Source organism: Prinia subflava, chromosome 7 (genome assembly GCF_021018805.1).
Source record: "Prinia subflava isolate CZ2003 ecotype Zambia chromosome 7, Cam_Psub_1.2, whole genome shotgun sequence".
Taxonomy (NCBI): domain Eukaryota; kingdom Metazoa; phylum Chordata; class Aves; order Passeriformes; family Cisticolidae; genus Prinia; species Prinia subflava.
Genome location: NC_086253.1, coordinates 2,411,294 through 2,438,594, shown reverse-complemented (window position 1 = coordinate 2,438,594; position 27,301 = coordinate 2,411,294). Strand labels below are relative to the sequence as shown.

Genomic DNA, 27,301 nt, shown 5'->3' with positions numbered 1-27,301 from the left:
TGGGGCAAGAGGACAAGAGGGAATGGCTTCAAACTGACAGGGCAGGGTTAGATGGGATATTGGGAAGAAATTTTTGACTGAGGGTGGTGAGGCCCTGGCACTCACCAGCCCAGGGAAATTGTGGCTGCCCCGGGATCCCTGGAAGTGTCCAAGGCCAGGCTGAAAGGAGCCTGGAGCAACCTGGGCTGGTGGAAAGTGTCCCTGCCCTTGGCAGGAGGTTGGAACTGGATGATCTTTAAGGTCCCTTCCAAACCAAACCATTCCATGATTCCATGATAACTGCCTCCCTCCCATGGGAACAGGAACTGAAAGTGGGTGATCCCCAAGGGTGCTGAGCCTGCCCATGAGCACAGGGAGGCTGAGGGAAGCCAAGTGGTTTCCCTTTAGCAGCATTTCATTCCCAAGCTGGTCCTTTAGAAGGAAAGAAGAGTCACCCTCGAGCACACACTCCACATTGCACCACCTCCCCATCCCACCCAACTGCAGCAGCCTCGCCTCAGAGACAGCAATATTTTGATGTCTGATGCAGAAAATCTGGGGTGAAATGTCCTTTTCCCCAGCTGTGACAGGCAAACTCTGCATGTCCACCTCTCACCAAGGTTTCCTGCCGTGCCTGCAGCTCCAGGACAGTCCAAGGTGTTTTTGTAAATATAGTAATTTGTAAAATAACAACTGCATCTTCGCACTCCGCTCTACCCAAACCGTTCAGTGAATACCTTTCAGTAAAAAGAAAAATTGCTCTGAGATAAGCAGCTGAATGGTTAACTAAGACTAAATGATGGAGGCCTGGCTCTGTTTCTGCCTGGGGAGGTTAATTGTTAACGCTCTCCTAACAAAGGCCTTGGGGAGGCAGACGTACCCCAGCTCTTGGCCACGGGAGAAGGGGATCAATCATCTCAGCCATGGCTCCTGGGCACGGAGAGCTCCAGCAAGGAGCCCCAGAGCAAGGCAGGGCCCTGGCACACGCAGTGCTGGCAGCACAGGCAGCAAAGGCATCTGAAGGTCAAAAATTCACCCCCCTTGCCAACTGTGGTAACAGGTGTGCCCCTGACCTTCATTAGTCAGGTTTGTTTGCCTGGGCTTTAACGAGTGAGCAATTACTGACACCACAAACCTGCTCTGTTGTTTTTACAGGGGCAGGGCCCACACCTGCCCCGTGTTTACGGCTCGGGTTGGCTCTGCCGGGTTTTTGGCAGCGCTGCCAAGGGGTTGGTTTGGCTGGAGGAGAAAAAGTCAGCGTGTCCTGGGGTGGTGGAACAGGTTAGGAATGGTGGGAAAAGAATGGCTGTGATAATTTCAGCTCCATGCAGGAAGGTGCGTGGAGTGGGAAGGGAAGGACAGGAATGAGTCAGTAATAGAGACACAGGCCCTGTGGGGAGCAAAACCACCCGTGTCCAGGGAGGCATTAATGAGCCCTGGGGAAAAACCACCACTGAAACCCAAGATTGGCAATTGCACTTGTAGAATCACAGAATTATTCAGGTTGGAAAAAACCCTCTAAGACCATGAGGTCCAACCATTCCTCCAGCACTGCCAAGGCCACCACTGACCCATGTCCCCAAGTGCCACATCCATATGGCTTTTAAATCCCTGCAGGGATGGGACTCCACCACTGCCCTGGGCAGTTGTGCCAGGGCTGGATAACCCTTTCCATGAAGAAATTTTCCATGAAGAAATTTTCCCTAATATCCAGTCTAGACTTCTCCTGTTTAGAGGCTCTCTTGCCCTCTTAGTTTCAGGTGCAGGTTTCAGTCACATCCTTCTTCTTCTCCCTCACTTTTTCTTGTACATCACGTCCTCCAAAAAGGCCGCTCAGCCACCACTCTGCCTCCTGTGTGTCACAGGCCATCATTGCCACCTCCTATGGCCGTGCTGGACCCAAACCTGGCTGAGAGCTCCTGCACTGGGATTGATTCAAGAGGCAGGGACCCCACAGCTCCCCTCCCACCTGGTTCCAGTGCCCCAGCACCTCCTGTTCTCCTACACCTTTCTCAAGTTGCTCAGGCTGAAGAGGGGAACAGAATGAGCTTTTCTTGTCTCTCACAGGCATTTTTTTCCAGCCCTCAAATAACTCTTGTGGCTCTTTTCTGCACCTCCTCCTACTCCTTTCCCCCCATCCTGGCTTGGTGGCTGCCAGGTTTTCCTCCACCACTGGAATACGGCACAAACACACTTGAACCTGTCTGCAAAAACATGCAGATCTCCAGCTTTTCAACCACAAGCTTTTTCCACAACCAGAAGCCAAATGAAGTCAGAAGAACAACTCCTCCTCCTTCCCCAGGACCTCTCTTTTCCCATTTATCCCTGCACTGCAGATCTTCTTCTCCCCATTCAGAGCTAAAAAGCAAACTCAGGAAGGCAGGTTGGAGGGTCAAGTAGTGGCAAATTCTTGCAGCCACCCTCAGACACCTCTTGGGCTGTGGGGCTGCTTTGTATCTGCACATTTTCTGTCCTTCTGTGCAAAGGAATTATGATTGGATTCACTTTTGGACACGATCCTGAATAATGTGCCCTAGGGCACCCTGCTGGAGCAGGGAGGTTGGACTTGGACTGCCCAGCGTGATGGTCCTGCCTAGGAACACCAGTTTGGGAATGTGGGGGGCATCCTGTCCCTCTGTGATCCCCCCACTTCCCAGCTACGCCTGTCCCAGCACCTGAGAGCACTGAGGGGTCTGCACAGCATCCTCTGGGTAACTGGGCCCAGTTCAAATCCCTCAGCCCTCCCAGTACAAACCCATTCCCGAGACAGGAGGATCACACTTTGCTTTTCTCTCCTGACAACGTGGCAGCATCAGGAGGGGGTGGCAGCATTAGGGGCAGGCAGGTCCCGGGTTTGGGGGCTGCGCTTCCTCGGGCCGCTGCGGGAAATAAAAGCGAGCCCGGCTTAGAAACATTTCCTTTTCCTTTCCGCCTGCTAATGAGATAATTAGAGCCTTTTGTATTCTGGGAAACCACTTTCTCATTATGGGGGCCGCATCAGCTATTTACATAATAAGCCTGGAACAAAAGAGATGAGATGAAAAGACCCAGGCGGCTCTTCGGGGGAGCTCTTGTTGAGCTGCCAAGGGACAGCCCGAAGGATGACAGATTCCTGCATCCCCAAAGCTCCTCTGGTCTGCAGTGGGTGGCAGCACTGGATTCAGGATGGCCCCAGCGTGGGATGCTCCTGACTCCCAGCTGTGAGGGTCCCCAGGGTCCTCAGAACCAGCTCTTTCTTCAACCACTCATTGCAATTCCTGATGCCAAAGGATTTGGGAGGGTGGCCATGAATCCAGGCCCACATCAAGGAGTCATTGTGGGGCTCACAGTGGCATCTGGGGACGAGTCCCACCACCAGAGGATGGTACCAAACTGGCTCATCCCTTGTCCCATCTGCCATGTCCCAGTTTCCTCCAGCTGTGGTCAAGGGACATTCTGGGTACCAACCTGTCCCATATCCCATATCCCATATCCCATATCCCATATCCCATATCCCATATCCCATATCCCATATCCCATATCCCTCTTCCCTGTTCCTGTTCCCTGTTCTCTGTTCCTTGTTTCACTTTCTGACCAAAGGACATGATGGGTACTAACCTGTCCCATCCCATTTCCCATTTCCCATTTCCCATTTCCCTTTATTTCCCTTTATTTCCCATTATTTCCCATTATTTCCCATTATTTCCCATTATTATTTCCCATTATTATTTCCCATTATTTCCCATTATTTCCCATTATTTCCCCATTCCCCCAGCTGGCCACCCCATGTCCCAGCCCCCTGCCCCCACAGCTGGCTAGGGGGACACTGGGTACCAAACTGTCCCATCCCACAGGCCGCTGCCCTGTCCCCCAGCTGGCCAAGGAATCTCTGTGTACCGAACTGTCCCTGCCAGCCTGGCCACCTCCACTCCCCAATAAAGGCCCCATTGTTCTCCCCGACAAAGCCTGGACCACTGCAGCCTGCTCCACCTTCCCTGGCCAGTCCTCCCACTCTGCTATCAGTTTTCCTCCCTCAGCTGGTCGCTGTGTTTAAGGGACACAGTCCACTGCCACACTGTCCCATCCCCCAGGACGTGGCAGGAGGGGGGATCGTGGCAAAGCACAGCCTCAATCTGCACTGTGGAGCACACGGCCTTGGCTCTGTGCCCTCCTGCTTGTCCCTCCTTCCCTCTCAGCTCCCGAGGGTGTTCCTGCAATGGACACCCTGCCACAGCTTCCTGGAAACCTTTTACTGACAGTAAAATAATCAGTAAATCAATCTGGGCATGGCTATTGCTCATCCTCAACAAGCTGCTCCACCAGCCCCAAGCCCACCTCCTCCATCCCAGCTCCTCATCTCTGGGGGTTCCTGGTTTTAATCCACGGGATTTTTGGGATCTGAAAAAGCAGGCAGAGCGGAATGCAAAGCCAAGCACCTGGCAGGCCGTGCCAGTCTTGAGCTGTTCCAGTGAGGGGAGAAATCAAAATTACTCTGGAGGCTGCAGCGAGGTGGGCAAAGCCCCAGAGAAACCTCGGCAGGTGACGTGGAGGTGTGACAAGGTACATCTGTACAGTCCCAGATTTTTTGCCTCATCCTTGGAGGTTTTTAAGCCCTGAATGGACCAGGCAGGGTCCACCAGCAGCAAGATGGCCTGGAGAGCTCCCAGGGTCCTTTCCACCAGGAGTTACCCTGCCATGGATTTATTGCACACCACACTGGATATCCACCAGCATTCCTCATCCTCAGCGGGATTTTCCCCCCTTTTTCCCATCTGCTCTCAGAGCCCTGGGTTTGGATCCGGGCTGGATCCTCCAGAATGCCCCTGAGGGCAGATAGGGAGGATTTTCCATGACCTGCCTTATCCCAAGGGGCTGCAGGACAGGATGGTTTCCAGCTCAGCCCAAACTGCCATCCCAAATCCCGTGTGTCCATCAGGAGGGGTTCATCCATGGTCTCATCTGTGACCTTGTGACTGCCCCCAGAAGATACTCAGGGCCAGCAGTGTCCTTGTCCCCAGTGAAGTCCTGATGGCAACCTCTGCCCAGAAAAGCACCAGGTGGCACAGGGAAAACTCCCTGGATTCCCTCCGTGCAGGGAATGGACAGTTTGATGGAGCAGCCTCATTGCTGGCTGCAGCCCTGAGGGTCTGGGAAGCCCCATGCCATGGGCTGGACTGCCTGGGCTCATCCCAGCTCCGTGTGCCTCAGTTTCCCCTTGTTAAGGGGTTGCCAGTGGGATCCGGGGTGAGATTTCCCCACCCTGAACAATCCATCTGTGCTCTGACCCCCTGGTGCAAACATAGCCCAGCAGGTACCTCCCATCCCTAAAAAGCACCTGGAAAGGGTCTCACGGGCTCAGCCCTGCACTAATCCAGTGAAAATCCTTTGGAAAGGTGGCTGGAGATGAGGTGCTGGCAGCTGAGCCTGTGGCTCCCCAGCACAGGGGACAGGGGGAAGCTCCTGGTCACCACTGAAAGTGTCCCAGCATGGAGCTACATCCCCTGCCTGGCTCCCCAGCATCTGCCTGAGCACCCTCACACATCCCACACCCCAAATCCCTGGGATCCCAATGTGACCTCCTGCTCCAGCCCAGCTCCACGGCCCCAAATTCCAGGAGAACCCCCCCTCTTTGTCACCAGACCCCCCCTTGCACGGTTTAAACCCCTGCCCCGGGCGGGATGTTTTGGGGGGAGGCTGATCCTGCCCTTTGGGATGAGCCATCACCCCTAGAGGCGCCTTCCCACGAGCCCTGCCTGGCTCTGCCACCCCCAAACTTTGCCCAAACCTCTGTCCCCGCAGGAAGGACAGCGAGGGACCCGCCACCAGCTCCCCCCGCCGGCCCGGCCGTGATTTATCATTAACTCGCCCCGAGGAATTTCTTGGGCGCGGAGCCATCCCGGGAAGCGCTCGCTCCTCCCCGGACACCGCGCTCCGAGCAAACCCCCCCGGGGGCTCGTCCCGGCCGTGCCTTGTCCCCCACCGCCGGGATTAGCGCTGCTAAACCGGAGAGATGCCCTAAAATCCTCCGGCGTGCCAGGTCTCGGTGCTGGGGGGGTTCCAGCTGGATCCAGGGGGGTTTATAGAGGGGGAAATCGCGGCTTTCCCCACCCAGCTCCGCGCACCCCATCTCTGCCCCGACCCCCGCGGCGAGCGCAGCCCGGTGTCCCCCCCAAAAAATCACCGGCAAAGGGTCGCACCAGCTCAGCCCTGCACTAATCCACAGAAAACCCTTCCCTCCCCTGCCCGGCCCCAAACAAAGACACCCAGCCAGACGGGGAAGGAGAGAGAAGGAAAGATCCCACCAAAAGCCGGCACCCACCGGGATTTACCTGGGGTGCATCCTGCAGCTCCCCATCCTCCGCCGAGCGCCAAAGTCATTGTTTCCCTGCGTGGTATCCCGGGAAAAAGTCCAAAATAATACCTGCGGAGAGCAACCTGCTGCTGGGCTGCGGCCAAGGGCTGCCCTTCGCTCGGAGGGATTGGCCACGGCGCCCGCAGGAGCTTTAACTCTTTGTGCCCACCTCCGGCAGGAATTTTGGGAAGGGACGGCTCCGTCTTCCTCATGGGAATTTGGGGCTGATGGTTTCTTTTAGGAGGAACTTTGGCTGATGGTTTTTTTTAAGTAGGAACTTTGGAGTCAGACGCTGGGTTTTCCTGAAATAAGGATTTGGAGTTTGCTTTTTTTTCTATTTTCAGATGGGGATTTTGGGGTCCCATGGCTTGTTGCTGCACAAAGAGGGATTTGTGGATTTGGGAGGTTTTGGGGGTTGCTCAGATAGGGATTTGTGGGTTTGAAAAGTTTTCGGGTTTGCTCAAATAAGGAATTGAGGTTCAGGGTTCATAATTGTTTTATCTCAGGCAGGGAATTTGGGGTCAGACCGCTTGTTTTTCTTCAAATGGGAATTTTGGGGTCTGAGAGTTTGGTTTTGCACAGAGAAAGTTTTGAGGGTGAGCTGGTTTTGCTCAACTGGAATTTTGGGATGTGACTGTTGGGTTTTTTTGTTTTAATACTTTTTTTTTCTCAAATAGGGAATTTCAGACTCTCAGAACTTGGTTTTTCTCAAAGGAGATCCAATTTGCTCAAACAGGATTTTAGGATCAGACAGCTGAGGTTTGGGCTATTTTTCAAATAGGGAATTTGGGGGTCTGATGGCTCGGTTTTGCTCAAATTGAGATTTTGGGATCAGGTAACTTATTTTGGCTTAAGGGGGATTTTGGGGTCTGGCAGGTGGGTTTCCCTCAAATAGGGATTTAGGGTCTGTCTGCTCATTTTGGTTAATTTGTTTTTCAAAAGGGGATTTTAGGGTCTGGGGGCTTGTTTTGATACAAATAGAGATTTGGGGCTCTAACAGCTGGGCTTTTTTTAAATGGAATTATGGAGTTTGACAAATTTGGCATTTTTTCAAGTGAGGATTGCTGAAAACAGGTAATTTTCACTCAAATAGTTATTTTGGGATCTTTCTATCAGGGAACCATTCTCAGCTTTCCCATCCTTCTGGGGATGCTTCCCAGCTGCCTGGCTGACATGAAAGGCTATGAAGAGCTCTCAAAGAAGGGCAGAGAACTGGGCAGGTGGGATGAATGGGACGCTGCATCCACAAAATCACGGAATGGTTTGGGTTGGAAGGGACTTTAAACCTCATCTCCTGGTGGCAGGGGCACCTCCCACTATCCCAGGTAGCTCCTAGCTCCATCCACCTGGCCAAAAGCTGGACCTGCACGCTGCCCTCCTTCCTTTCCATCACTCAGAGCCCAGCCCTGTGACACAGGATGGCCCAGAGCTCCTTTTCCCACTTGCCCAGCTGCCAGCGCTGCGGCAGGAGAGCAATCAGGCTTCCCATCGGGGGCCCGTCCAGCCTCTGCACTCACTCTGGATTATTTGCTGCCGTGGAGGGAGGGAAAGAAAGCCACACAAAGCCTCCACTAATTTAGACACATTTGCTCAAGTGAATTTTCTGTTGGCAGGATGTCTGCGGATCAAAGGAGTCGCCGCTCGGGGCCTCGCGAGCGGTGCCGGTGTTGGTGGGCAAATAACAGCGAGAGCAGTAAAACAGCAATAATGCCAAAATAATCAAATATGGGCTAATGTGCATTTAAACCCGGGGAAAACACACTGCTGGGGTGCATGGGGAAGGTGTAAATTATACCAAAATGCATTCCTGTGGAGATTCAAGCTCTTAATTTTGCCCTTAAAGCTCCAGAAGCAGAGAATTCTTTCAAATAGGCTGGGTTTGGGGATGTGTGTGTGCCTTGGAAGTGGCAATGCAGACAGAGAGCCTTTTCCATCCCTGGCACTGCTCTGGCAGTAACCAGAGCTGGCTCAGGAGCTCTGCTGGGATGTGGATCCTTCCCAGCAGTGGGATTTGGGGAAGCTGCCCGGCAGGGAGCTGCAGCAGGCACAGGAGACAGGCGGCTTCCTGACACTGCAGCTGGTGCAGGCTGTGCTCGTGCTCCCTTTGGGAGCTGAGTTATGTCTTAGTGCTTCCCACAGATGAATAAATCATGATAGGAGAGACTTTAGAGGAGGCTGGAAAACCCAGGATAACCCGTGCTCCTGGCGCTCTCAGGTGGGGCGTAAACTTTTGAACTCCCATTTCTAACCCAGAGCCAGGAACCTCTCTGCCCACCCAGCTCACCTCCAGCAGAGCCTCTCCATCACCTCTGAGAGCCAGAAGAGACACCCAGTTCTCACCTAGCACCCCTTTGTGCCAGGGCTCCTGCACAGCCAGCTGCAGCCAGGCCACCGTGTTTCCCTGTCCCCATGGGACACAACCACCAGGACTTGGCCTCAGCCCTTTGTGGGGTTTGTCTTTCTCTGCTCTGCCCTTTTTGGGTGGCCATGGCCAAACTGTGCCACCCAAACCCATCCACCTGAGGTGATCTCCAGCTTGGGACTACAGGGTTGGGTTTACCCACCTAAAAATCCTTCCCTACCCAGCCACGATGGCCTCGCTCTGTATTGGTGCTGGGGCTTTGAACATCCACCCAAACCCAAGGGTTTCCCTGTGTTTGTGGGGAGATGCTGCCTTGCCTGATTTGTTGTGAGTGATCCCTGCAGGGATCACAGGGAGCCAAATGTGCAGGATGGGGCTGGTAGGGAGAGCGTGACTACCTGGCCATGCCAGGAAATCCAACCTTTCTGCTGGGAAAGCTGATAAAATCCAGCAGCCTGCACAGCCTGAGCAGGCTCTGTGGGCTGAGATTCCAGGAGAAATGTCAGGATGACACCCAGAGTTTGTTTGTGCAAGAAGAAACTGGTTGTGTGATAAAACAAACCTTCTCTGCATCTGGGGGTTCACCAGCACAGGGACATCCCACTGGTCTGGGAGTTAAAATGCTGGGAGAGGCTCTTCCTGCTCATTAAGTGGAATAATTTGAGCCTGTGTGAGACCTCTTCATACCCACACCGAGCTGGGGATGGGAGAGGACCTTCTCCAAGCTCCCACAGGGGGTGACAGGGGGGCCTGAGGCTGGGCTGACCCCAAAAGCTGAGCTGGTGCCAGCTGCTGCAATGGGGGGACACTTTCAATCTGCAATCCGTGACATCTGCCTGCTCAGCTTGAGCCAGCAGGAACAAGCAAAAAAACTCTGGTTTATGTCATCCAGAGGGATGGCTTCCTATTCTGGAAAAAACATCCCTGCTGGTATAAGCTGTCTCCTCCTGTACCTGCACAGGGCAGACAAAGCCTCGCAGTGCTGGCAAGCCACAGCCTGGAGCACGGGCCAGGTCTTCCCATAAATCAGGAGAGGCTCCTGCATCTCCTGCTGTGGGTGCTGAAAGCCCAGAGCGCGTGCTGGGTGTCCTGGCCATGGGATTTGGGTCAGGTCTGAGCTGCCTGGGGGGAGGATGTGAATTCTCAGCTTTTCCAAATAATGTCTGGACCAGAGAATGGTGGAATCACAGAATCATCATGGAATGGTTTGGATTGGAAGGGACCTTAAAGATCATCCAGTTCCACCCCCTGCCATGGGCAGAGACACCTTCCACTAGCCCAGGTTGCTCCAAACCTCATCCAGCCTGGCCTTGGACACTTCCAGGGATCCAGGGGCAGCCACAGCTTCTCTGGGCAGCCTGTGCCAGGGCTCAGCACCCTCACAAGGAATAATTCCTTCCTAATATTTAGTCTAAATCTCTCATCTTTTCATTTAAAACCATTTCTTAAGCATCCTTGGGTGATTATCCAGAATGAAGGAAACAAACCTCCCACCACAGTCCCAAAGCATCAGGCCAGGCCTAGTCAAAATAAATTGGAGCAAACCAGCTTGCAGCCAGGAGGGCCAGATTTCCCCTGAAATCCCCAGGTGTTCCAGGATCCTGTTTGGAAGTGCCCTTCCTGTCCACATCAGGAATTAGGGGTTTCTCACAGCTCCCTTGGCTCAGGCTGGGAGGTGTTTTCCAGGGAGGAACATCAGGCTCAGGACTAAGTTTTGTGTGCTCATGTTGTTCCATCCATCTCCATCTCCATCATCTCCATCTCCAATGACCAACCTCTGCTCTGGGGAAGAATTGGTGGCTGAGTGGCTTCAGCAGAAGCAGAAGCATGAGAATCCTCAAGTCTTGGGAAAGATCTTCTGGAGAGGCAGTGGAACACCGAGCAGGAATCCTGGAGCACCCCTGTGGTGGCTCCCAGGCCTTTCTGAGTAGGACTCAAGGTTGACAGTCCCTTTCCAGCTCACACAATCCAGGGACCACAGGAAGGGATTTGGCTGACTGGAAATGGGCAGGGGCTGAAGTGCCACCTGAATCCATGAACATCTGATGGCCCTGGAATCCTGGGAATTTGGAATTTGCAGTTAATAAATGACCTGAGTGCTACAAACACATTCCCCATGGCTCTTGGTCCTTGGAGGAATGTGGGTATTCCCTGCCCTGAGGACAAATTCCTTTGCAGTCACTGGCACTGAGCCAGGACTGGAAACCAGTTTTCCCAGTGGGTTTCGCCTCCAGTTCTGCTCCAGCCCCTGGCTTCCTTTTCTTCAGGCTGTGTGGCCAATTCCCCATTTCCCAACTCCCTGAACTCTGCTTCCCAGCCACTGAGGGATTCAGCCTTGTTCACCTCCAGGCTCATCCTCCTCAATCCATGCCCTGGCTCAGATGCCAAGCAGAGAAAAAAAGAAGGAAAAGTCTTCACAAGCCAGATTTGCAACTTGGGTGGCATCAGGATGGCCCAGAACTAGGAATCAACCCTCTGCATCATGTATTAATCCTTGAAAACAGCAAGGAAGGATCCAGTTTTGGCCAGGAAAAGGGATAGAAAAGGGTGGGAGCACAGAGGTGCACAGCCAAAATATGTGCTGCCTCTGCAGGGTGATGCCTCCAGGCTGCTTACCGACCCTTTTTCCTGAATATCTGTGGCCAAGGCAGGGTTTTACTGATTGTGACAGGGGATTGTGTGCCCCCCGAGCAGCACTGGTGGTGGGGGAAGCCTCTGTCCTGGGGACAGCCATGGCTTGGACCTCAGGGGCCTTGGGCAGTGGGACAGAGGGACTTCAAAGAGACAAAATGGAAAACCTCTGAAAGGATCCACAGGAAGAAGGAAAAGCACAAAGAGGATACACAGGAAAAAGGGAAAACCACTGAGAGGATCCACAGGAAAAATGGAAAACCTCAGAGAGGATCCAAGGGCAAAATGGAAAACCTCAGAAAGGATCCACAGGCAAAATAGAAAACCACAAAGAGGATCCAAGGGCAAAATGGAAAACCTCAGAGAGGATCCACAGGAAAAAGGGAAAACCACAGAGAGGATCCACAGGAAAAAGGGAAAACCACAGAGAGGATCCACAGGCAAAAATCCCTCCTGTATTGGAAGCATTTCTGGCTGTGATCACGCTGTGATTTCGCCCTGTCAGGAATGATTTTGTGGGTCACCCAGGAGATCCTCCTGCCTTCTGGAACAACTTTTTGGAGCAACTCAAATGTTTGTGACCCACCAAGCCTTCACCCTGCAGGGACAAACCAGCTTTCCTCTACAGTTTTCTTGCATCCCCAGCACCCCCAGCCTGTTTTTGGGAGGTGGCTCAGTGCAGGTGCTCCTCCACAGCAGGAGGATGGAGCAGTTGTCTCCTGGTCCAAGCCACAGGAGATGCCAGGGATGGGGGAACCTGGCTCCAACGTGACCCCCTTCAGCCCCCAGGTGAAGAGGGGCCTTTTCCCAGCCCTGCCAATGCACAGCCATCAACTCTTCCTGCTCCTTCACGGAGGGATGATGGATGGGGAAACCCAGGAATGGGATTTCTCTGGAGCTGCCCTGCTCCCAGCCAGCCTGTGGACCTCATCCCATCGCCTTCTGAACGAGCCACAGAGAGTTCAGGGTGAGGGACGAAAAGAAGGAGTTGAGGGGACGGGCCAGGGAGGGAAAATTTCCATAGCTGCATAATAAAGGTGATTACATAAGGGCATCCTGCGTCATCTGCGGCTGGCATCTCCGGAGAAGTAATTACATCTGCACCACACATCTAAAGAAAATATTATCACGTTGGCTTCCAAATTCTATAATTAGCTCTGGCAAGATGCGTGCCAGGGGCTTTATCATTCTGTGTACGTTGGCTGTAGAGCCCAGGCACAGACACACGGAGTTTTTTTCGTTTGCCAGCTAGGAAAATATTTGGAGTTTAGCGTGGCAGCTGACCCCAGTCCCCCTGGAAAAGGGCGGCTCTGAGGGTTTGAAGTGGTGTGTGAAGAGTGAAATGTTTTCCTGGTCTGCCTCGGTGCCTGCTGGGCCGTGGGGATCCAGCAGGAGGGCAGGAATGGCAAAGCCAGGGCTTGGCTTTCCCTCCTCCTTCAAATACTCTTTGATTTGTGCCCTGATGCTCTGAGCCTGGGGAAGGCTTTTTTTTCCCTCGCTAAATAAATGACCTGATTTGCAGGGAGGTGTTGCCCTCACGGGTTCCTGGGCTCTCTGCTCTGTCATATAAAACAAAAACCCTTTTGCTCGCCCAGCTTTGGACTTCAGAACCAACTTTGGGGCTTTGAACACTTCTCCCATCCCTCCAGATCCTCGGCAAAAGGAAAAAGAGGCTTTGAAACGGCAGCAGAGGCTGCAAAGCTCTTGGTTTGATGGACAGCTTTTCATGTGGGGCTGGAGACGGCCACGGGACGAGCTGGCAGCGTGAGGGATGCAGCAAGGGCAGGGATGGATGGGAGGATGAATGAGGCAGGGATTTGGTTCCTTTCTGTTTTCCTTTTGCTCACAAGCAGCCTGGGAGCCCTGGAAAGCACCAGCAGCTCTGCTGCAAACAGAACAGCGAGGAGATTTATCCACATCTCCTCCAAAGGAGCTCCTCCAGCAGCGACTTCAGCTGGAAAGTGGGGCTGTGCACGACCAGGAGAGTGGGAGGGGGTGCCAAAATCCCAAGGGCTCGGTGAGAAAATGGTTGTGGTGTGTGTGTGAGAGCGTGTGTGAGCAGCTTGGATAAACCGTCCTCAAGTGGAAAAACATCCTCTCTGTGCTGGCCTCGTGGAGTGGGGTGGTGACAGCTCCTCCCTGTTTCTCAGTTTTGTGTTATTTCCACTCAGGAGATGCAGAGAGCTGGAGGATGGGGAGAGGGGAGGACTCCAAGGCTCAGCAGAGCTGGCATTAGGGCCAGATCTAATCAAACCTGTGAGCTGCCCTGTGAGGGCTGAGTAACCAACCCAGGGGACACAGCGTGAGACCTGCCCAAAAGGATCATTTTTCTCCTGTTCATGACCAGTCTGGGGAGCTGCTGGGTGTGACAGTGATCAGAAATGATCTTTCCAGGAGAGGAAATCCCAGAGTCAGAAAGCAAGCATGGAAAAAATCCATGATGTCTCTACTGAGGTATCTCCAGCCGTGGTGTTCTCTTGTGCTTTCCTACAGCACCCTGTGATTGATATAAAACCTTTCTCCATTTCCCCAGCCATCCTGAAGGTCATCACCACAGCTGAGTCACAGAATGGTTTGGGTTGGAAGAATCCTTAAAGATCACCCAGTTCCAACCCTCTGCCTTGGGCAGGGACACCTTCCACTGTCCCAGGCTGCTCCAAGTCCCAATGTCCAACCTGGCCTTGGACACTTCCAGGGATCCAGGGGCAGCCACAGCTGCTCTGGGCACCCTGTGCCAGGGCCTCACCACCCTCACAGGGAAGGATTCCTTCCCCAAATCCCATCTAACCCTGCCCTCTGGCAGTTTGAAGCCATTCCCCCACATCCAAAGTCCCTCTGGAACTCTCTTTTCACCTCTTTAGCTTTCTGACTTTCATTGCTCACCTGAGCTTTGCAGAGCATCTGATGGGGCTCCCCAGGATGTGGGGTTGTGTTGTGTGGCTGCACCTTTGGGGACACAAAGCTGCTGGCCTTCTCCTTCTGCCCTAACCCTGTCATGTCTGGTTTTCACTGCTTCCTTCCCAGTGCTCCTGGGGAACCCTTAAAAAACCCAACCCTCTTCTTTGGAAGTTTTCCCTTTTCAGCACCAGAGTCCCAGGGAGAAGGTGGGGAACGATACCCCAGTGACACAGCCCTGGGCACATCGTTCTGTGTGGGAAGGAGAGAGGTGGAGAAGGGTGAAGTGGGAGCAGGGAGGAAGGGAAAGCAGCCTTGTCAGTGATTTGCAGGAGAGAAAAAAAGCTCCTGCATGGTTTGGGTGGTTTCATGGTGAGCGTGGGGGTGCTGGGTTAACGCCTGGATTTGATGACCCGTAGAGGTTCTTTCCCAACCTCCACCATTCTGTGATTTTATGTGTCCAAAGGAACACAGCAATTCCCAGCTGGGGCTGTCCATCCACCCTGAGCTAGCCCAGAGTCTGTGCCCTCAATGCAGGTGTCTTGGATGTGGCCAGGGGTATGTATTCTATTAATATTTGTTGAAACCAGAAGTGTTTTTTTCTCTTCTATGACCCATTCCTGGTGACTCTGGTGGGGAGGGGACCTTCTGCTAATGGCCCTGCTGTTAAACCCAGCTGGGGCAACGTTCCTTATCCCTTCCAGGACCTGTCCTCCCTCCAGGGGATCTCTGCTGTCCATGGGCCATCCAGGCTCCCTGCAGGGCTGATCCAATTCCATCATCCATGGGAGATGCTGCACCCAGGGGAGGAGCCCGGCATTCCCACCTGGATAAACCCTGGGATTCAGAGCCCAGCACAGCCTGTGTGCTCTGCATTCCCACCTGGATAAACCCTGGCATTCAGAGCCCAGCACAGCCTGTGTGCACTGCATTCCCACCTGGATAAACCCTGGCATTCAGAGCCCAGCACAGCCTGTGTGCACTGCATTCCCACCTGGATAAACCCTGGCATTCAGAGCCCAGCACAGCCTGTGTGCTCTGCATTCCCACCTGGATAAACCCTGGCATTCAGAGCCCAGCACAGCCTGTGTGCACTGCATTCCCACCTGGATAAACCCTGGCATTCAGAGCCCAGCACAGCCTGTGTGCACTGCATTCCCACCTGGATAAACCCTGGCATTCAGAGCCCAGCACAGCCTGTGTGCACTGCATTCCCACCTGGATAAACCCTGGCATTCAGAGCCCAGCACAGCCTGTGTGCTCTGCATTCCCAGAGGAAGGCTGGACCCATCTCACACCACTGGACCTTCAGAGGAAACTGCCCCTGCTCCAGGATCATCCCTGCTCCAACAGAACCACATCTGGCACTGCAGGAGGGCTGGACTGGACCTGACCAACAGGGTGTCAGGCTGTGTTCTGACTCTGTCAGGGTTTTCTTTTTATTTGTTTGCATTTTTTTTTTGTACTTCTCCATTTCTATTTTTAATTTTCCTAGTGAAGAACTGTTATTCCCATTCCCATATCTTTGCCTGAAAGCCCCTTAATTTCCAAATTACAGTAATTCAGAGGGAGGGGGTTTTACGTTCTCCATTCCAAGGGAAGCTCTGGATTTCCCTGGCAGACACCTGTCTTTCCAAACCAAGACACCAGGCAAAGATTCCTGGTGTTTGTGCACGGATTTGCCAGAGGAGCAGCGTCTGTCTGCCAGGGCTGCAGCACCGCCTGCTCCCTCCACTCCTCCCTTTCCTCTCATCCCTACCTTGAGTTTGGGGAAGCAGAATTCCTCAGGCGTGCATGTAAAACGGGAAGCACTTGTGAAACAAGCTCCAGAGGAGCTCGGCACATGTTACAAGCTCGCACTTCATATATTTGGGACAGAACTCAGCCCGGCACAGCAATCCTGATTAATCTGTCTGAGCTGGGAGCGATCCCACGCTGTTCATCTCACCTGTGCTGCTGCCAGGGGCTGCTGTTGGATCTGCCTGCGCAGACACCAGGAGTATTCCCAGCATTTTACACCAGGAGTATTCCCAGTGTTTTTCCTCGGCAGTTTGGGGTTTTTTTTCAATGAATTTGTGCTGACAAATCGCTCAGACATTCCCAGGAGGCTCTGCAGGAGCATCGGCAGCTTTGGGGCAGCGCTTCAGACAGGACCAGACACACGGCCAAATGACACCCAGATGTGGAGCTGTCTCCTTTTTTCAGCTTTTTAGCACCAAAAAAACCCCATCAGAAAGCAGGTGAAAGCAAAAAGAATGGGAGAGAAGGAAGAAACCCCTTCGTCAGGCAGTGGTTGGTGGGCTGGAGAGCTCCCTGCTGTGGGATGTTCAGTGCTTGAGGGGAAACTTGGCAAGTTCATGGACCAGAAATCCATCAGGATCCCCTGTAAGTCGCACAGAAGGCAGATCTGGGGGTGTATTAAAGGAATATAAAGCAGACTGGTCCCTTTTCCACCTATCCCTGCCCATTGCTGATGGAATTGTTAAGGTTGGGAAAGACCTTTAAGATAACTGAGCTCAAAAATTTATATTGATTTTCATCCCTAAAACGTTAAGTGCCCCCCATTGTGTCCCAGGAATGCAACAGACTCTGCAGAAAGAGCCGTGAAAATTCAAATTGTTGTAATCCAGAGGTGCTTGTGGTCATGATTCCACAAAAACCAAAACCAAAACCAACCAAACAACCAAATAACAACAAAAAACAACAAACCACGCCCCCCAAGAAACCCCCCCAAAACCCAAACAAACCCCTCAAAATCCAACACAAACAAATCAAAAGCAAAAACCCCCCAAAAACCCAACCCCCCCCAAAAAATGCAAACCATTCCAACCACCAAACACCTTCATATTTTGCTAAACTGAACTAAACCAGGGAATTTTCCACACTGACCATGGATTAACTGCCATGGAAGTAGCTAAATGTGCACGGTAGGACAAGAAATGCATCTCCAGCAGGAAGGTGGGATGGTGAGGAAGGGGAGATGGGGGCTGATTTTTTGGGCAAGCCGTGGGAAGGAAGAACATCTCTGGGAAAAGGCTCCCATGAGGAGATGCTAAAGGCCCAGATTCCCTGGTAAGGACAGGAGCAACAGCCTGGTGCATCCCAGCCACCCTAAATGTGGTTTCCTAGACACAAGGAGAGGAATTGCTGTCCCAGGGCCCAGCTGGAAGCTGGAGAAATCCCATGATGTCACTTTTGCAGGTAGAGGGGCCCCAGGATCTTCAGGAGTCATCATGCTAGGCTATGATAGACATGGCCCTTAGATCCAGGAGGAAAGAAAAATCTTGGAAAAGCTCTCTGTGACTTGGTGAGGGGCTTTAAAACTCAATCCATGTGCATTTATAGCAGGGGGATCACCCTGGTGCAGAGAGACCTCTGAGTGCTCAGAGGAGCAATGGGGAGATTGGGAAAAACATCTTGAAGGGCTGGAGAGAGTTCAGGGAAGGGAGCAGAGCTGGGAAGGGTCTGGAGCACCAGGAGCAGCTGAGGGGGCTGGAAAGGGGCTCAGCCTGGAGAAAAGGGGGATCAGGGGGGACCTTGTGGCTCTGCACAACTCCTGACAGGAGGGGACAGCCGGGGGGGTCGGGCTCTGCTCCCAGGGGACAGGGACAGGAGGAGAGGGAATGACCTCAGGCTCTGCCAGGAGAAGTTTAAATTGGATATTAGGGAAAATATCCACCCCAAAAGTGTGGTCAAGCATTGGAACAGGCTGCCCAGGGCAGTGTTGGAGCTCCCATGCCTGGAGGGATTTAGAAGCCATGTGGATGTGGCACTTGGGGACAGGGGTCAGTGGTGGCCCTGGCAGTGCTGGGGGAATGGTTGGATTCGATTATCCTGGAGGTATTTTCCAGCCTAAACAATTCTAAGATTCTCTCTGTGCACGGCTTCTTGCTTTGTCTCTCTGGCTCTTGGCAGCCTCTTCCTGGTCACCGTGATCCTGCTTTCCTCATCTCCTGATCCCAGGGAGCACCACCCCCCGAGGCTGGCACCTGGGGAAGGGTCCTCTATCCCTTCTTCAAGCAAGGCACTGCTGAGAGGCCTCAGTGGGAGCAGGGAGAGGGGTTAAACCCCCCCAAATGTCAGTGCTCCTAAAAATAGCCAGGCTGTTCCCGCTCACATTGACTCACCCGTCACAGACCACAAACTCCTGAGTCACAGCAGGGGCTGGGGGGAAATCGTCCTTCCCTGCTCTGCTCTGCTCCAAACAGAGCATGTTTGTGTCCAGAGTGTCCCCTGGTCACCCTGGGAGGGACAGCCCTGTCCCCGTGCAGGGGTGGTGGGGTGGGAGATGGTGCTGGGGTGTGCCAGTGCAGACGGAGGGTGGGCTGAGCATCCTCACCCTCTCCTGCTTCCCCTGGGATTCCCTGGGGTCCTGTCTGGGGTTTCCATACCTGCAGGGGCCTCCCCCTCTGGAATAAGGTGCCCAGCAGGAAGTAGCACCTTGTGTGTGTCTGTTCCCACCCCACAGCTGGCTCCGGTTTGGCTCCCACTCCCTCCTGCAGTTTGCAGTCCTCTCCTATCCCATCCCATCCCATCCCATCCCATCCCATCCCATCCCATCCCAAGCGCCAGAGCTCTAACCCCGCAGGGGAACAATCCAGAATATCTTTCTCAGAAAGCCTCACTTTGTGTTCCCAGCTAAATAGCACAAATAAAGGGGAAAATCCCAAATTATTCTGGAGGTATGGGGACCAGGATTCTGTGCAGTTGCCTCTGGGACCTCAGCCAGGAGCAACACAACCTCTAAAAGCCACAACGTGACCCCAGGAAACCTCACAGCCACCAGGGAAGTGCTGATCACAGGAAATGGGGCAGTGGAGGGGGTCCATGGTCCTCTGGACCTTTGGCCAACCCCCTTTTCCCTGCAGCAGACTTCCCACCAAGGGCTGTCCCCTCTCCAGCACCCAGATCCTCATGATCCTAACCCAGCATTCCCAAAATTCTGCACCTTGGTCACCGGGGCCCTCTCCCACCAAGAGGAAGGGGCAGAAGGACGTGCTCACCTCTGGCCTGCTCAGTCCCACCGGAGTGGAGACCCCATCCCACAGCTGGGGTTAAAGGAAAGGTTCTCATCGATATTTTGGGAGCTACTTCCTTCCCCTCCCCTCCTCCAGAATGGCTTTTTGTCTTTGGGTTTATTTTCTTTGTTGCCTCATAAAGGTTTGACCCTGGCGCGTTTTGAATGGACTCGGAGGCAGCATTGAATTCCTCCTGGGATGTGGCTGCCCCGGGCACGGGAGGGAGGAGGGAATTTCATTGTGTCCAACCTTGCAGACCTTCTGGGAGGGAAAGCAGCAGCTTCTCCTGCTGCAGTGTCTGTCTGTCCTCTGCCAGCTCCTCCCCTGGCTCAGCCCATCCAGCCACCCCCACTCGTGTCACTTGTCCCTGGCAGAGGTGCCAGGTGACAGCTCCACCAGCACAGCAGTGGGAAAACGGGATGTCCAGCCCCTGGCCAGCTCCAGCTCCATCCCCTGGCCAGTTCCAGCTCCATCCCCTGGCCAGTTCCAGCTCCATGCCCTGACCAGCTCCAGCTCCATCCCCTGGCCAGCTTCAGCTCCATCCCCTGGCCAGCTCCAGCTCCATCCCCTGGCCAGTTCCAGCTCCATCCCCTGGCCAGCTCCAGCTCCATCCCCTGGCCAGCTCCAGCTCCATCCCCTGGCCAGCTTCAGCTCCATCCTCTGGCCAGTTCCAGCTCCATCCTCTGGCCAGTTCCAGCTCCATCCCCTGGCCAGCTCCAGCTCCATCCCCTGGCCAGTTCCAGCTCCATCCCCTGGCCAGCTCCAGCTCCATCCCCTGGCCAGTTCCAGCTCCATCCCCTGGCCAGCTCCAGCTCCATCCCCTGGCCAGCTCCAGCTCCATCCCAGTCAGTTCTCACCCAGACTCTTCACCCCTCTGCTGCTAAAAGCTGGTAAAAGTCACCACAAAATCCCCATGGACCCCACGGATGGATCCAGCTGCTGCTCGTGTGTTTACAATGTTATAAAATAAAGAATAAAAGCTCTGGTCACAGAATCTGATCACAGAATTCTAATCACAGAATAACCAGGTTGGAAAAGACCTCCAAGATCATCAAGTCCAACCCAGCCCTAACACCTCAACTAAACCATGGCACTGAGTGCCACATCCAGGCTTTTGTTAAACTCATCCAGGGATGTTTTTTGTTAAACACATCCAGGGATGGTGGCTCCCCAGGCAGACCATTCCAGGACTTCATCACTCTTTCTGTAAAAAGCTTTTTTCCTAGCATCCAACCTGAGGTGGCCTCCTGACCCACCAAAGGGTCTTGGAGAGCTCAGTTTTCATTTGGGCTCTCTCTTTTCCACCCAAAATACTTAAGAACCAACACTGGCAACCAAGACAAAACTTACTGGCATTTTGGCTCAACAAAGTTACGGAATTTACTGCACAATTCAGTTTGTAATTGGCCATATCAGGTCTCTCATGGATGCTCACAGACAGCAGGGAGGAAACGACTTTTAATTTGATTTTACAAAATTAAGGGCAGCAAAATAACTGCAGCAGCATTGCTTGTCCTCAAGCTGGAGATCAGAAAACTGCTGCTAACAACGGGGTGGGGGGGGGGGGAAAGATAAAGCTCAATAATTTCTGTTCTGGCTTTGGAAAAAGCAGGCTGATGTTCTCATGTTGCACAGGGACAACGAAGTGCTTTCTAGTCCATTAGTAACCCAGGAAGACACTAAATGGCATGGCCTGAGGATAAACATTTTTAAACAGCGGGTTCAGATTAATTTGCTCCCAAGAGCCCCGTGGAAGCAGGACGAGGAGAGGTATGGGCTGCTGCTCATCCTCTCTGAGAAGTCCTGGGATTTCTCTCAGATCCCAGAAGAGTGGAAAGATGATAATCACAGGGCAATATTAAAAAAAAAAAAAAAAGGGGTGGGGAGAGAAGAGTTGGAATGATGCAGCTTAGCCTGGCAGAAAGGGATGCAGGATTTGAGGGATGGAGCGTGGGAAGCTGTCAATATAAATAGATGGCTCATAAAAAACCAGCAGCATTTCACAGAGTCCTTCAGCCTCACCAGGGGCATGTTTGGATCAGGTGACCCCGGCAGCACCACAGATGGAAATGTGCTCGTGTGAGGAGCTTGGGTTTGGGGTGTCGTGGTTAATCTGGTTAAAAAATGAGTTATCACAGGACCATGGAATGGTTTGGGTAGGAAGGGACCTTAAGGCTCATCCCATTTCCAACCCCTGCCATGGGCAGGGACACTTTCCTCTATCCCAGGCTGCTCCAAGCCCTGTCCAGCCTGGCCTTGGACACTTCCAGGGATCCAGGGGCAGCCACAGCTGCTCTGGGCACCCTGTGCCAGGGCCTGCCCACCCTCACAGGGAAGGATTTCTTCCCAATATTTAAGGTAAATCTGCCCTCTGGCAGTTGAAAGCCGTTCCCTTTGTCCTATCACTCACTACTTACCCTTGCTATCTCTCTTATTTTGTCACTGAAATTCCCAAAGGGAAGTGTTGGATCTCAGCTGGATCCCAAGGGACTGGGGCAGAGATGCTCCTCCCGGCCTCCCTCCTCCCTGTGCAGCTGCTGCTCAGAGGGAAAGGGGCTGGGAGGATGAGAATCCCACGGATCCCACCCCATTCCCCCTGAGCCTCCGAGCTTTTCAGGGATGCCTCCCACCCAAAGTTGTCTTCGGATCCCCCAGAAGGTTTGCTGCCATCAGAGCACACTCTCCCTGATGCTGCCTGCTCCCTCCTCGCTCAGTCTCGTGCTGTTTCATCCCCCATGAATTTCTGGGAGGGAATTATGACCTCTGAGAAAAGCCTCTTCCCTTGGTTTGTCTTTAACCCAGCCTTTGAGTCATCTCCAGCTGCATTTTGAGATGGAGCAGAGTCACATCCCCTCATCCCTTCACCCCTTTAACCCATTTTAGGCTCTGTAATGGCTACTTTGGACATTTTGGTGGCCCTGAGGCACTCCAGGAGTTAAAAATCCCCTCTGGAAGCTGCTCTGCAGCTCCACGAATCACCGGGATACCTGCAAAAGGCGTCCCTGGAGCAGGAGCCACCTCTCTGCTGCCATTCCCACCTTTCAGTGGGACACGCCGGCCACTGGCCGCCCCCGGGGAGGCAGAATCCCCCAAGGTAATTCACGCCAATTACTGCAATCAGCTAATTAGCAAACAAGATCGATTCAAATGAAGTTGCGGTGTCAACAGCCATTATGCAAGCTCGCTGTGTGCTGGAGGAAAGCCATGCCGAGAGTCCCGGCGGTCAAAAAGCCCTCGGGGGTGGGAATGGAGGGATAAAAGGGATGTGGGGGGCGGCAGGAAAATTAATGGGGAAAAAACCCCATCGCTGAGACAAATAAAGGAGGAAAAGTGTTGAGAATGGAAAGTGATCCGGGTAATTGGCTGTAAACACAAAAGGGACGGTGGAGAGGGCTGATCCCCACCAGCCAGGCTGGGATGAGAGGGAGAAGTCAGCTCTTCACTGGGGAATTACCCGGGCCCTCTGCAGGGATCCCCAAAGGTGGGAGGCAGGGCAGGCTCTCCCTCCTGGACAATTCCAGGGTGAGACATCCCGGGAAGAGCTCTCTGCTCCCGGCTACAGGGCACCCATCAGCCCCGGCTCTCCGGTGGAAAATGATCGCCACCTTTGGGGGCGAGTGGCCCGCCGGGGCTCGCCCGGGGTGCAGGGATTTCCCGACGGGAATCAGAGCCAGGCTCCAGCGTTTTTCCTCCGGGAAGCGCAAGCCTGAAGCTGGGTGGGACACCGGGAGCCGGAGCCTGGTGTAAAGCCTGCAGAGACATCTGCTAATCCTCCCCTAAGCCCGCCGTGATGGATTTAAAGGGTGTTTTTGTCGCTCGCCCCCGGGATCGAGATCCTCAGAGGATAAGGAAATGAAGGGATTCTTCTCCCCACGGTGGGGCACGAAAGGGAGACGCGGGATGTCCCCGGGGGGGTGCGGGTGTCGCCTCCCCCGTGCTGTCCCTCGGAGCGCAGGGATGCTGCCCGAACCTGGCGCTGGAATTCGGGCAGGAATTTCGCTGCCCGGCTCCGGAGCTGACAGATGTGCCGGGTTTATCCCAGCAGCTGGCCCAGAGGAAACATTATCCGGCAGCCCAAATCTCTGCCTGCCCTTTAAACCCCGGAGGGGTGCGAAACTGCTTTGCGCTCCAAAGCCGAGGGTGGAGAGCTGCAGGAAAGGGTTTCCCCTGGTTTCTGTGCCCGTCAAAGCCGGGCTTGGGGCTGTAACACCACGTCCTGCCTGTGCTCAGCTTCTCTTCTAAGGATGGGAGGGGAAGACGTCGACAGATCTATGGGAAAGTTCATTAAAGAAGGAAAAAATTTTAAGTTTTCCAGCTTTGAGGAATAACCGCACAAACGCTGGGATGGCTGTGCCGGGAACGTGGGCATTCACGGCACGGGGTGGCTGCCCAGGGATCGCTGGGGTGACTTGCAGGACTCGTTTCGAAAGCAAACAGATCCTTTTTATCGCCTGCAAGCCCGCACCTCCGCCAGGAGGAAACGCGTGGAACAAAGCAACGCCACCATCAATCAGCTCCGGAGCTGGGGCTTGGCGGAGGGACCTCTTCCCAAAGCCACGTCCCCACCTCCCACGGCCCTGCCTGGAGCCGGGCTGGCTGCTCCTGCTCACCCCGAACACTGCAGCGAGAGGGAAATAATCCCTCCTTTCTTTTCCAGCTATCGGGAATGCACCACACCTGGTGCCCCTCGGGGAGTGTTTGCTGTCCCGGCGGGCGCCAAGGCCGGGTTGTTTGCCCGGGGATTTTTTTTTTTTAATGAAATATTGTTATTAAAAGCTAATTTGGGCTCCTGAGAGCGTGGAGGGGAAGGCAAAGCTCTTGGCTGGCACTGAGGAATGTCAACAGGCCGGGGGTGGGTTTGGCTGGTCCCAAAGCCCTCCTGAGCTGCAGGAGATGAGTTTGTCTGGGCTCTGCTGGAGAGCAGACAGGGGGATTACCCACCCCAGACACGAGCATCTGGCACATTCTGCACTTCAGCCACAAGATCGGGTTTTGAAATACCTCACCCTAGCCCCTAGATCAGCTCCTGTTCCCTACAATCCCTGGGGAGGCTGCGCTGCAGAGGGAAACTGAGGTTAAGGGACGTGCCAAGGACGGCAAGTGCCAGTAGCAGGGAGCAAAACAGATTAAAACTTTCCACTTGGGACTCAACAGCGCTGAAACCACTCCTGTGTGTTGGGGACACCCTGATCCCCAAAGAGATCGAGCCCTGGGGCTTGGAAAAGCACCGGGAGGGAGGGAGGAAGAGTGGGGCAGGTGGGAGGAAGAGCACAGCAGATCGGAGGAAGGAGCGGAGCAAACTCCTGCCCTGCTGTGGCTGGCTGGGCACCAGCTCGGCAGCAGTGATTTATTATTTACATTACTGGAGGGACTGGGAGAATGTCAGGGTCTCCCTGAAGCTGGCACCACCTTTATGGCACCGTCCTGGTGTTTCTGTCCTTGCTGAGCTGCACCGGGTGGAGGTGTGGATTTTCCTAGCAGAGACCCCTTGAGAAATGTGTTTGTTGGAGGAGGGAGAGATCTGAGCCAAGAACGGATCCCGGCCTTCCCAGAGCCCCCCTCCCCTGGGCAGGGACCACCAGGGCCCCCCTCCCCTGGGCAGGGACCACCAGGGACCCCCTCCCCTGGGCAGGAGAGCCATGGGGTGCGTGGCCTGTGGGGATGCAGCTCATCCCAGCATCCCTGATGATTCTGGGGGATGTTTTCATCCTCTCCTTTCTACCCTGGAGTCTCTGAGCCACCCCGAGGAGCTGATCCCCACAATGAGGACAGCCTTTCCCGTCCTCCCATCCCACACTTTGAAAGGTAACATGCACACAGCCCGGCCAAACCAACACCAAAGTGTCCCCTGTCCCCTGTCCCCTGTCCCCTGTCCCCTTGCCATTCCTGGCAGTGCTGGAGGCAGGGACTGCACTGCAGGGGAATGTCTGAGGTGAGGCAGGCGGCTCTGCCATCCCAACATCTCCTCTGGGATGGCTTGGCTGCTCCTCCAAGTGCTTGCCAAGGGCAGAGCCGGGGATGCGAGGAAGGCAGCGGCCCACGGGGAGTGGAAGGAGCCTGTGCTAGATCAGCTGATATAATTAGAAAGCAGGGACAAGGAGATGAGCTCCTGTGCCCGAGAGCTGGGCTGGTTTGTTCCCAGCTCCAGCAGCTGGGCTAATAAAAGCTCCGACCTCCCCCTGTGCATCATCTCCAGTGCCTGCCTGGGGGCTCTGCCGTGGCTGGGAGTGCAGGGAGGAGCTCCCACATCGAAGGGATGGGGCATCTACAGCAGCTCTGGGCAACACCCACCACCATCACCTCGGTGTCCTCTGGCCCCCTCAGCTGGCCCCAGTGGGACTGGGCAGTGTCTGTGCCCCCAAAACCACTCTCCAAGTTGACTTTGCCAAACAGCCTCATATCTAGGTTGTGTCTCCTCATGTTTTTGTTCAAGCAAGAACCCCCAAATGGCCTCCAAATGGCCCCAAAATGACAACCTGCTCACAAAACCCTCAGGCCAAGCCCTCTGGTGAAGGTGGGGAGATGGTGGATTTGTGTGGGAACATCTCCACCAAATGAGAGGACAGACTGGGAGTGCTGGGGGTGTTCAGCTTGGAGAAGAGAAAACTCTGGGGAGACCTTCCAGTGCCTAAAGGGCCTCCAACAGAGCTGGAGAGGGATTTAGATGGGATATTAGGAAAAAATTCCTCTCTGTGAGGGTGCTGAGCCCTGGCACAGGGTGTCCAGAGGAGCTGTGGCTGCCCCTGCATCCCTGGAAGTGTCCAAGGCCAGGCTGGACAGGGCTTGGAGCACCCTGGGACAGTGAGAGGTGTCTCTGCCCATGGCAGGGGATGGGAAAGGTTTTAAGGTCCATCCCAATCCAGATCATTCCTCGATTCCATGAAATCCCAACCCCACAAGCCAGAATTTCCCCATGGAAGAAGGAACTGGATGAGAGATCCAAACCCACCTGGTCTCCTCTGGCAGCACTGACCCCTCCTAACAACCCCCAAAACCTCCAAACTGACCTCACAGCAAGGATTTGACAGGATTTAGCAACAGGGAAACCCTGGATATTTGAGCAGTGCAGAACACACCTGGGCAGCCTGGGGCAAGCCATGCTCCTCCTGGATTTTTGGGACATACCCAGCTGGTTGGGAGAGGAGGGAATGGACCCTTCTCAGGGCTGGAGGGAACATGGAGAACAGAGAGAAACACGGGAACACAGAGAGCCAGGCTCTACAACAACAAGGTACCTTGAAATCCCGAGCCTACAGAGAAGATGAGTCCTGTGGGTGTTTAGGAGAGGCAGGTGGGTGCAGGATGAGACCCAGCCTGGTGCACTGGGCTCCTTCTCACCTCCCCTGCTGAATAAACCATCCCATCCTGCTCCCAACTTGTCCCTGGTGGGATCTGTTGGGCATCACTCCACAGACCTTCCCGGCAGGGAACCAATTCCCTCCAGTGCTGGACAGACAGTCAATCACTGCTTATCCCAGGTTTTTATTCCTGCTTTGGATCATTATTTTTCTTACTGGTGCTGGGCTTCCAGAGGAAAACATATCTTTGGGCCACATACCAAGGGATTTGGTTAATTCGTCACCCGCAGACGCACAGATATTTATTTAAAAGCGCCTCTTGTTATGTTACTTGGCAACTCCCAAGCCTGTGTGTTTCTCCAGCTGATAAATATTTGTGAGGTTGGTTGTGTGAAGAGCAGCATGTGTTAATGATCTGATTGCCTTTTTCCCGGGCTCCCTGCAAAGGGAACGGGCTCCGCTGCCCGGTGGTGGGAAAGGACCTGGAGGTGCTGCTCAGCAGTGACTGGACAGGAGCCCAGGTGGGCTCAGGTGGGCAAGAGGGCAGTGGCAGCTGGATTTTGTCAGGAATGGGGTGGCAGCAGGGCCAGGGCAGTGCCCGTCCCCTGTGCTGGCACTGCTGGGGCACCTCCAGTGGTGGGGCAGCTCTGGGCTTCTCACAGAAAGAAAAACCTGGAGGGGCTGGAGAGAGTCCAGGGAAGGGAACAGAGCTGGGGAAGGGTCTGGAGCCCCAGGAGCAGCTGAGGGGGCTGGAAAGGGGCTCAGCCTGGAGAAAAGGGGGATCAGG

General features: G+C 54.1%; 1 protein-coding gene across 4 annotated transcripts in view; it reads right to left on the bottom strand.

Annotated features, from left to right (window-relative positions):
- The window catches only part of LZTS3 (leucine zipper tumor suppressor family member 3), a 46,383-nt gene that overhangs the window by 14,807 nt on the left and 4,275 nt on the right, over nucleotides 1–27,301 (bottom strand). The window contains exon 1 of one of the 4 annotated variants that reach the window (XM_063401365.1): nucleotides 6,288–6,441. The exons of 1 other annotated variant lie outside the window; for it this stretch is intronic. The gene's annotated coding sequence lies outside the window, so the exon portion shown is untranslated. Of the gene's footprint in view, nucleotides 1–6,277; nucleotides 6,442–27,301 lie in introns of those variants that run through there. 2 more of the 4 variants (XM_063401362.1, XM_063401364.1) reach the window with 2 other exon arrangements.